Source organism: Rosa rugosa, chromosome 3 (assembly GCF_958449725.1).
Source record: "Rosa rugosa chromosome 3, drRosRugo1.1, whole genome shotgun sequence".
NCBI lineage: Eukaryota > Viridiplantae > Streptophyta > Magnoliopsida > Rosales > Rosaceae > Rosa > Rosa rugosa.
The window spans coordinates 4,416,135-4,427,305 of record NC_084822.1 but is presented as its reverse complement, the minus strand read 5'-3'; the positions used below and the strand labels follow the sequence as shown (position 1 = coordinate 4,427,305).

At 38.0% G+C, this 11,171-nt stretch overlaps 1 long non-coding RNA gene across 1 annotated transcript; it reads left to right on the top strand.

Annotated features, from left to right (window-relative positions):
• The first annotated feature begins 2,089 nt into the window (after positions 1-2,089).
• On the top strand, positions 2,090-4,778 carry LOC133735341 (uncharacterized). Its single transcript, XR_009858949.1, has 3 exons — positions 2,090-2,772; positions 3,500-3,574; positions 4,552-4,778. It is a non-coding gene; the product is annotated as an uncharacterized LOC133735341 (long non-coding RNA).
• The last annotated feature ends 6,393 nt before the right edge of the window (positions 4,779-11,171 follow it).

Here is an 11,171-nt window from a genome sequence, read left to right as displayed (position 1 = left end):
CTACAGAAAGGAGTGATCCGGGAAAGTATGAGTCCGTGTGCAGTACCAGCATTACTCACACCTAAGAAGGATGGGACCTGGCGTATGTGTATTGACAGTAGAGCAATAAATAAGATAACAGTAAAGTATAGGTTTCCAATCCCACGCTTGGATGATATGCTTGACCACTTATCTGGAGCTAAGGTATTTTCAAAAATTGATTTACGAAGTGGGTACCATCAGATAAGGATAAAGCCTGGAGATGAATGGAAGACTACTTTCAAGACCCGTGATGGTCTGTTTGAGTGGCTTGTAATGCCGTTTGGATTAACGAATGCCCCTAGCACATTCATGTGACTCATGAATCAGGTATTTCGCCCTTTTATTGGAAAATTCATGGTTGTTTATTTCGACGATGTTCTTGTGTATAGCCTTAATGAAGCAGAACACTTGAAGCACCTACGAGAGATTTTTGAAGTATTGAGGGTGCAGAAGCTATATGCCAATTTGAAGAAGTGTGAGTTTTTAACTGAAAGCTTAGTTTTCTTGGGATATGTTATTTCTGCTGAAGGGATCAAAGTGGACTCAAATAAAATTGCAGCAATTTTAGAGTGGCCAACACCAAAATCCATCCATGATATTAGAAGCTTTCATGGCCTAGCTTCTTTTTATCGGCGGTTTATTAGCAATTTTAGCTCCATTATTGCTCCAATGACTGATTGTCTGCGTTCTAATGTATTCAAATGGACCGAAGAGGCTAATAAGAGTTTCCATGCAATAAAAGAAGCTATGACCAAAGCCCCTGTCTTGGCTTTACCTGATTATGATAAGGTTTTTGAGGTGGATTGTGATGCGTCCAAGAATGGTATTGGAGCTGTCTTGAGCCAAGAAGGAAAGCCCATAGCTTTCTTCAGTGAGAAATTAAATGACACCAGGCAGAGGTATTCCAAATATGACGTTGAATTTTATGCCATTGTTCAATCTCTTCGGTATTGGAGGCAATATCTTATCTTCAAAGAATTTGTTCTCTACTCTGATCATGAAGCCCTCAAGTTCCTCAATGGACAACAAAAACTTAATAGGCGCCATGCCAGATGGGTCGAAGAGCTACAAGAATACAACTTTGTGATCAAGCATAAAGCTGGGGTGAAAAATAGGGTGGCTGATGCCTTGAGTAGGCGTGGAGCACTTCTATCTGTGATGGAGGTACGAGTTGACGGATTTGATTACTTAAAGACGTTATATCAAGAAGATGTAGATTTTTGTGAGACATGGAATGAGTGCAAGGAGAAGAACTCTATTAAAGATTTTCATATTCAAGATGGTTTCTTATTCAAGGGTAGCAGGTTATGTGTCCCTAACTGTTCACTACGGCTCTGGATCATTGAAGAAGTGCATAGAGGTGGTCTTGGTGGACATTTTGGGAAGACTAAAACTTTGTCATTAATTGAGGAGAAGTTCTTTTGGCCCAGGTTGCAAAGAGATGTACTGAGGTATGTACAACGTTGTCGTATATGCCACCTAGCTAAAAGTAGAAGTCAAAACACAGGGTTGTACACACCCCTTCCAGAACCAAAAGCTCCCTGGGAAGAAGTTAGCATGGATTTTGTGGTAGGATTACCAAGGACAAAACAGGGGTTTGATTCTATTTTTGTAGTGGCGGATAGGTTTTCCAAAATGGCACATTTTATACCTTGCAAAAAGAAAATGGATGCTAGTAATGTAATAACCTCGATTTTCAATCGAGCAATACTTGGCGGCAGTTTTATTCAATGAAGTATTCATTTCGATTTGGTAGAAAATAAAATTACGTCAAATCTCAATTGTTAATTTCGTAGCAAGGATTAATCAAATTACACTACATTAATCATTGCTGTACCTCATTTTTTCTGGTTTTATCACAAATTATAGTGGCAAATACTTTGTTTAAAAAAAGATTGAGGTGCTCTCCGTGTTTCAAGCAATAAGAGAGGTAGTGCGACACTAGTTGTTTTATACTCTACATGTTGATAGATGGTGGTGTACCAGCTCCAGAAGAAAAGAAAGAAAATTCGTTTTTTTTCTCTCTCTCTCGGCCGAACCCAGGGAGCTGAAGATTTTTCTCCAAGCTTGTTCTCTCTCCACAAGCCATCAATCGATTCCAAGTCACGTCCCACGCCTTCGTCTCTTCCTTGCGCAGCTGTCTGTGGCAATCTTACGCCCTGGAACGACAGGCAGCGGCGGCGGAGAGCCGGTTTGTTTAAAACCCCGTTTTAGTTCCAATCGAGATATCTCACGCTACCGGCCACCGATCCTTGCAAAACTTTATCCTCGTGCTTGCCTCAACCCCCTGAAGCCCACAGAAGCAGCGTTGCACGGCGACGCATCCCGTAGCAGCAACTACAAGTCAACCCCGCCAAGAACGAAACCGGAGCTATCGATCCAAATATCTCGAGCTACAGACCATATTTTTCTGTGATTCTTGAACCAGTGAGTTATTCTTGAGTTTCTTAACAACTCTTCAGAAGGAATCGAAGCCTTAAATTGAAGTTTTGACGTCGAAATCGAGCCTTGCCGGATTCTGCAAAATTCTGGAATTTTTCCGACCACCGAAGCTTTCGATCGGTATATCTCGAGCTACAGAATATATTTTTCTGTGATTCTTGAACCAGTGTGTTCTTCTTGAGTTTCTTAACAACTCTTCAGAAGGAATCGAAGCCTTAAATTGACGTTTTTACGTCGAATTGGAGCTCGCCGTTTTCTGCAGTTTCTCGCCGGATTCTGGAAATTTTCCGGTCACCTCGACTGTTCTAGGTAATTTCCGACCACTTCCTTTCGTTTTAAGACTTCATGCTAGTTATGAAAGTGGATCAGCTCGTCATTTGGAACAAGTTTGTAGTTGACGACTTTTGCATCGGAGGTGGTTGACCGGCGTTGGCCGCCGCGTTGATCGCCCACTGACCGCCCCTTGTGGCGGCGCATTCGACCATATTTTGAATTTTTATTATCTAGGCTATGTTCTACGCATCCATATGAGCGTTTTGATATATTACAAGGTTATGTTAGAAAAAGTTGATAAATAGTGGATTTACGTTTTTACGTTACTATTTAACGTTTTTACGTTTTATCTTAAGTTTACGATCTGCGAAGATCTGACCATCGGTTTTACTTCAAATTTAGATATGTTGATCGTATGACTGTCCCGATGACTTTGTGTGGTCACGGGCGAAGATCCGACCGTTGGATCTTCGTATAAATGTGAAATAGTGATTTGGAGGGCGATTCGTGAGAATCTGACCGTCGGATTATAGTATAAATTTGTGGAGATGTTTGTAAGGACGATTCAGGAAGATCTGACCGTTGGATCTTCGTGATAATTTTGGAGGATGTTCCTAAGGGCAATCCGTGAGGATCTGACCGTTAGATCATCGCGTAATTTCGATCCGACCGTTGGATCATCATTAATTTAGAATCCGACCGTTGGATTGTTGTATATGTGTGGTTTATGAATGATTGCTAAGTTAAGATCGTATCTGACTAGGTGATTGACGGTTTAAGTTGGTGGACGATTGTGGATCGAATTTTGAGCTGTTAAGAAGACGCAGCTGGATTAGAGGTGAGTAAACCTCACATGGTTCATATTACGAACCGAATATAATTAATTGATTTTTGTCGTAATTGTGTGGAAATTGTTTATGAAATAAAGATTTGTTTTGAAATAATATGAACTTGATCAACTACGGTTCATAGGGCTGCGGCTCACAGGTAAGAAAATGAATTTAAGTATAAAATGAATTTATATTTTTAATGCGTGTGAACTATAGTTGGTATTAATAGACATTCCTGTGCGAATGTCTATGTATATATATTATTTACGTGAAATAATATGTATTGTTGGAGTTGTGAAATATTATGTATTGTTGGAGTTGTGTTGAGTTTATTGTTAAGAAACAATATATTGTGAGGGGTATTGAGTTTATTGTTGAGAAACAATATATTGTGAGGGGTATTGAGTTTATTGTTGAGAAACAATATATTGTGAGGGGTATTGAGTTTATTGTTGAGAAACAATATATTGAGAGAGATGTTGAGTTTTATTGTTGAGGAACAATAAATTGTTGTGATCTGTGGAGATCAATAGGTCACGGGGTGACCATGGCATACTATCAGCGACCCACGCTCTCGCGCCGGGTAGGTGGAACTGATAGTATTAAATCGTGAACCACGCTCTCGCGCCGGGTAGGTGGAAACGATCAGTTAGAGCTCTAGTCTGTCTGCCAATTGTTGAGTGGTGTTGTGAGGGAAATGTTGAGGTTACTTGAGACTGTGAGTGGTCATGTATGAGTGATGTTGAGGTTACTTGAGACTGTGAGGGGTCTTATGTGAGAAGTGTTGAGGATACTTGAGTCTTTTAAGAATGAGTTCTTAAAAGAGAGCCTCAAGAGTATCCTTCCTTTTATGGTGATTGTGTTGAGTTATATTAATTGTAAAGAAATAAATCAACAATTCTTTCTTGTTTACTCATACTGGCTGTAAAAAGCTTACCGGGTTTTGTGTTGTTGCAACTCCCGGTACACTATTCAAATTGTGTAGCGGGTAATCCTACAGGACAGGAGAACCAGGACGGTGATCGTGCGGTTAGAGCAATTGTTAGAGTTTTACAGCAATTGTAAGTTGTGAGGTGTGTTATGCTCATTTGAGCTTTACAATATATTGTGAGAGTGAATTGTAATAATGAACTCGAAGTTTCGAGATTTGGATTTTGTAATTGTAATTATTCAGGTTTCGGATTTGAATTTTATTATTCAAAATTCGGGGTGTGACAAGTAATATTGCCAATATCTACTTTCGTGACATTGTAAGGCTGCATGGAGTTCCTCGTACCATCACATCTGATAGAGATAGCAAGTTTGTGGGACACTTTTGGCGAACCTTGTGGAGAAAGTTGGGTACAAAGCTTCAGTTTAGTACTGCTCGATCATCACCCTCAAACCGACGGGCAGACAGAAGTGGTGAATCGAAGCTTGGGAAACTTATTGAGAGCACTAGTTCGGCATAACAAAGCAAGTTGGGTTGAGTTCCTTCCGCAAGCTGAATTTGCTTACAATAGCTCCAAGCATAGTACTACGAATATCAGTCCTTTTGAAGCTGTATACGGTAGCAACCCCAATGGGCCTTTGGATTTAATTCCATTACCTATCACGGATCGATTCAGCGGTGATGCCAAAGATATGGCAGACCATATTAAGGAGTTACATGAACAAGTGCGGCGAAGACTTGTTGAGAGTAATCAGAAATACAAAGAGGTTGCTGACAAGCATCGTCGTTATGTTGAGTTCAAAGAGGGTGACCTGGTTTGGATCAACTTGAGCAAGGAGAGGTTTCCACGTGGGAAGTGTGGTAAACTACATGACAGAGGAGGGGGACCATACAAGGTTCTCAAACGAGCTGGTAACAATGCTTATGTTCTCGAACTCCCTGATGATATTGGAGTGTCTCCTACTTTTAATGTTGCTGATTTGCAAGTCTATCATGGTAAGCATGAACCTACTGCTGTGGACTCGAGGGCGAGTCCTGTCCAACCCGGGGTGCCTGATACGGGTGTATCCTCCAACTTAGAGGAAGGAAGGCCCAAGAGGACAACTCAAGGACAACCTCCTGCTTATTTGCATGATTACGTTAGGAAATAATCATCCTAGTTTCATTATGATTCTTTTCCTTACAACGTTCTGTATCAAACATTTGAGTCTCATATCTTTTATTATTACTTTCCAGATTAGGCTAGGTTTTCATCACTATTTATGTTGCTGCTTGTAAGACTTTGGATTATTGAGATATAAGAAAACGTGGCTTTGGCTGCAAATACGTGTGAGTTCTCTAAACATCTTGTTTCTGGTGTCAAGTGGTAGAGTTAGAAACCTGTGTCTGACTTAATTTCCCATTAAATCTACATACTTCAAATGAGGAAGTCATGTTTTTCGGAAGGTAAGGATGTCCAACCTCAAAAACCTTCCATTATTCTTTATTGATTCTACCATCCTTGTCAGCATCAGAATCAGCATCAGCATCAGCAAATGTCTGAAACACAAACTAAACGATGCCGTGAGCCCGTTAGTCCTATAATTTCCACAAGCTAGATAAGATACAACACCATTTGCTCATCCTATCAGTCAGTCTACATACTTAAAATGAGGAAGAGTCATGTTTTCCAGTCCAGACATGCACTATGCAGCTGCTTTTTGCTCTCCTGACAATTTTGTCCGACTCCATCATTATGGGAATCACCTTTTGATTAACCTGAAACCAACAGAGGCCATTTAGCTCAAGTACATAATAAAACACATAAAAACTGCCTTGGAGCTAGGCTTGGAAATTGGGGAAAAAATGCACCCACTTCTTGGCGCTCAACGAAGCCGGCCAGTATGTTGCTGACCGGATCTTCCATTAATCTTACTCTTAGCCTTGATAGCTTTTAGGGTCTGTATTAATCTTCAACTTCTAACGCTAGTCTCCTGCACCATTGATGCCATCTTCATCCAATTGCTTCTGACATTTGAGAGTTCAAACACAATGTTTCATACTCAGTTCGTTCGCAAAATCTGCCGTTTATTATAAGATTTTGAAGAAAAAAAAAAAGGAGCATAAATTTGTTTGAGTGCTAGTCTTTTAGGACTTACAGGGCCAAAGAACAAGGTGATACAGACTGATTAGAGAGTGACAGACTTTAAACACACAGTTTTAAGCCGCAAAAGTTGCTTGCACCCGTACATCTACAATGCAACATTATCTTTAGAGACAAACTAATAATAGAGTCTGGAACAAACAACATTACTGCTAGATTTAGGTACAAATCATAACATGCCAAACACAAAGTGGAAAGCTTCCTTCAGAGCAAGTTCACCCGTTGGGTCACCGGGTCACATACTATTCACTGCTTTTTAGTGTATATTTTCATTCTCTGGGTCACGAAATACACTGTGCTCCTGACCCAGGGCACAAAATACACTGTGCAGGTCACTATGGTGACCCAGACCACTGTACCGGGTGACCCAGGGCACGAAATACACTGTGCTCGTGACCCAGGGCACAAAATTAACACTAAAAAGTAGTGAATAGTGGGTGACCTGGTGACCCAACGGGTGAACTTGCCCTCAAAAAAAAAAAGAAAGTAGAAAGCTAGAATCTTGAACACTTGCACTAAACAGAGCACACTAAAATCACTACCACATAGCCAAAAGTTTCTCAAGAGCCAAGTGCTTGTATTACATGTCAATCCTTTTCAATAGTGTCCAGTTGCTCGCTCAAAAATAGCACCTAATTCAACAAAAGTAGTAGACTAGTATCTAGTACTCCATGCTTCAATTTGACTAGCAAAATATCTCGCGCGATGCCGCAAGTTTTTTTACTTGCTGCGGAATCTCTAATCCAACCAATATTTTTTTCAAAAAGAATGTTTCTTTGGTAAAATTATTGGAACATTTCATTCAATTTGTAAAATAAATAACTTTCACTCTCAGATCTTAATATAGGGCCATAAGTCAACTTGAACTTCTTATATATATATATATATATATATATATATAGACACACACACACACAAAATTTCTCAGGTAAGGATATCCTTACCTAAGCTAATGGAACGGATTTCTAGTTTTTGGCCACTTTTCCTATCCAGAGCGATGCCCCGCTCTGAAATTAAAGTGCGAGGTTGGAGTTTAGGGTCACTTTTCGGTCTCATATCCACATCTCGACCGTTCAGTTTTTAGGTACTAATGTATAGATCATCTCTGCAAAATTTCAGCCAAATTGATGGTCGTTAAGGCATTGATAACTGTCTTAAAGCTAGTACGGTTCAGGTTGGACAGATTTAGTTCGTCCATTGGTTTAAACGAGTTAGATACCTTATAGATCATCAATTTGGCTGAAATTTTGCAGAGATGATCTATACATTAGTACCTAAAAACTGAATGGTCGAGATGTGGATATGAGACTGAAAAGTGACCCTAAACTCCAACCTCACACTTTAATTTCACAGCGAGGCCTCGCTCTAGATAGGATCTGTGTGTGTGTGTGTGTATATATATATATATATTCAAGTGTAAAATGAAATAGGAACCCCGAAAAGATAAAAGGAAAAATGGGAAAAAAAAGATGATGTAGAAGCCAAGATTACTTGACTAATGTAACTGATTGTACTAAAAATTTACTATATACGAAAGTTGAGTTCCACTGTGCCACTATTCCTAAGGCAACAGTTCGTGGGGCTTAGGAACAGTAAGGAATAGTTCGTGGGGTTGGAAAATTGAAATAGGGAAAGAGAAAGCAAATCTGTGTTTGTAGACTCCTTCACGGCTACTTCTGAATTGGGTTGCCTCCCAAGCAGCGCTTAAGTTTAACGTCTTTCAGCCAGACAGTACCTCCAATAAATAAAGTTAGTGACTATAATTAACAAAGAAATACAAAATATATAAACAAGTAACTATGAATTATGAAATACAAGTATAATTAACAAGTATATTGTACATAATTTCTCATACAAGACACAAGTTAAGTACACAAGTGAGTATAAAACGTGAAAAGTATTTTTACAAGTGTAAATTTTATAGTTTTGTTTATTTATTTATTTTAAATAGTGGTGTAAAACATATAACAAATAATTAACAAAAGCTTTAAATTCAATTATAAGCCTTCAACCAAGATTTAGAAGTACGGCCCAAGGGTTCTAGCCTTAACTCTAGTGTGTACTGAAAATGTGTGTGTGTGTACATATAAGTAACTATACATATTAAGAGCAAAGCTCCATCCCAAGTTTTCTTCAATTTCTTCCTCATACCAGCAACTCTTCCGATAACCATTTAGTACTGGATGGCCTTTTCCATTCACTCCATTTCGAGTTCCATGTCATCCATTTTTCTATAACTTCACAAATCATAATAGAAAAGATCAGTGTCTCTTAATGTTTTTTTTGGTCTGAAGTGTCTCTTAATTTACTCTCTCTAAAAACCAGTTAAACATTTACTGCAATACCAAAAAAAGAAGAAGAAGGAGAAATCAGATGAGTGAATGGGACGTGCTTACAATGCCAGTGCAAGATATATTCAAAAACCTATACGAAACACAAAATATATTATTTAACTCAATCCTAAATAATTAGCTTAAGCTAGGTCACTGGTATACAGGGGCGGAACCGTCATTCGGTCTGACGGGGTCCGGACCCCCCCCCCCCCCCCCAAGCTTTTTCACAGATGGTAAATTAATATGTAAAATATTATAGAATTAGTTGAATAATCTATTATATAGTGAAGTGGACCATTTAGTACCAGCAACTCTTCCGGTAACCATTTAGTACTGGATGGCCTTTTCCATTCACTCCATTTCGAGTTCCATGTCATCCATTTTTCTATAACTTCACAAATCATAATAGAAAAGATCAGTGTCTCTTAATGTTTTTTTTGGTCTGAAGTGTCTCTTAATTTACTCTCTCTGAAAACCAGTTAAACATTTACTGCAATACCAAAAAAAGAAGAAGAAGGAGAAATCAGATGAGTGATCATGGGACGTGCTTACAATGCCAGTGCAAGATATATTCAAAAACCTATACGAAACGCAAAATGTATTATTTAACTCAATCCTAAATAATTAGCTTAAGCTAGGTCACTGGTATACAGGTGCTTACAATGTATTGTTCCGTCCCAAATCTCCACCCACGTGATAGTGTATATGTATGGAAAGAAAATATTAATATAATAAGTGTTATCTCTTTTTTAATCTAAACATTAATAAACAGTATTAAGTACTAATCTGATTTAATTGGTTTAAATAAGTAGTGTAATAAAAGAAACAAAAGTCAAAATAATTAATTTTTATTATCCCAAATAGGCTTTTTCTTTCAACCATTTAGGCAAATCTTTTCTATTTACTCCATTGCGATGGTGAGATGGTTCTCTTAACCCTTATTTTTTTGCAATTGAAGCAAACAAATCTATATAATTTCATTAGAATTTTATTTTTATAGATATAACTATCATAATTTTTCTTGATTATATTTTGGTCTTATTGATCAATGATCGATTAAATTTGTTGGTTAATTTTTGATTTTAGAGTGTGGAGCAGGTACTTTTTTTTTTTTTTTTTTTGACTTTCAAGTCTTGGACCCCCCCCCCCCCCAAGGCTTAGATCCTGGTTCCGCCACTGAGCAAAGTGAATGAAAAAATGAATTTTGTATCTGAGTCGATATTCATTTAATTCTACATTTAAACAAAAAAACATTACTGAAATGGAAGCTAAAACATTTTAAGCTAAATGTTGGTCAGAATTTCTTGGTAAGATTCAAATGTCACAGAAGGTCAGGAAACCAAGTGACTAATTCATGTCAACATTCATGGCTGAGGATGAAATCTATTGCCTAAACCTCAAACTGTCACTGATTAACACTATTGATACTATGTGAACTTAGAAAGAAGCAAGACTTTCATTTATTGTGGTTTTCGTCCGGTTGGTTGTGCAGGAAAACACCCAAAAAAACAAAAAGACAATTTATAATATTAAGGTGAACAACATAAAAGCCTGAGGTTCCTAAACTTGTACAAATGCAAGGTTTCAAATTTTGTTTCGATTTCGGTATTTCAAATTTAAAGATATTTCGGAGAAAGTTTCAATTTCAGTGGAAATTTAGGTTAAAAATAAAGAAATCATATCAATTGCATCTGTAAACTGATATTGTTGAATGAAACTTTCACATAGACTAAATTAATCTATAATAAACCTATTTACAATGTAGCCTCTCTAAAATTATACATTTATAATAGGATTAACTTATGTTTAGTCCCTGTACTATGCCTCCAACATCGTTTCAGTCCCTGACATTTTAATTTCATCCAAAAAGTCCCTGAGGTCACAATTTCCATCCAATAGGTCCTCACCGTTAAGATTCCGTCAAATTGCGCCGTTAAGTTGCTGATGTAAGCATGGTGGCTTGGAGTGCCACATCAGCAAGTTAACGGCCCGAATTGACGGAGTGTACCGATCAGACATAGTACAGGGACTTTTCAGATTAATTGAGAATGTTAGGGACTTTTCAGATTAATTGAGAATGTCAGGGACTGAAACGAAAAAAAGGTCATAGTACAGGGACTAAACATAAGTTAATCCTTTATAATAGAATTGTGATATTTAATACTAGTGATTAACCAATCTAGTGTTTTTATCTACAT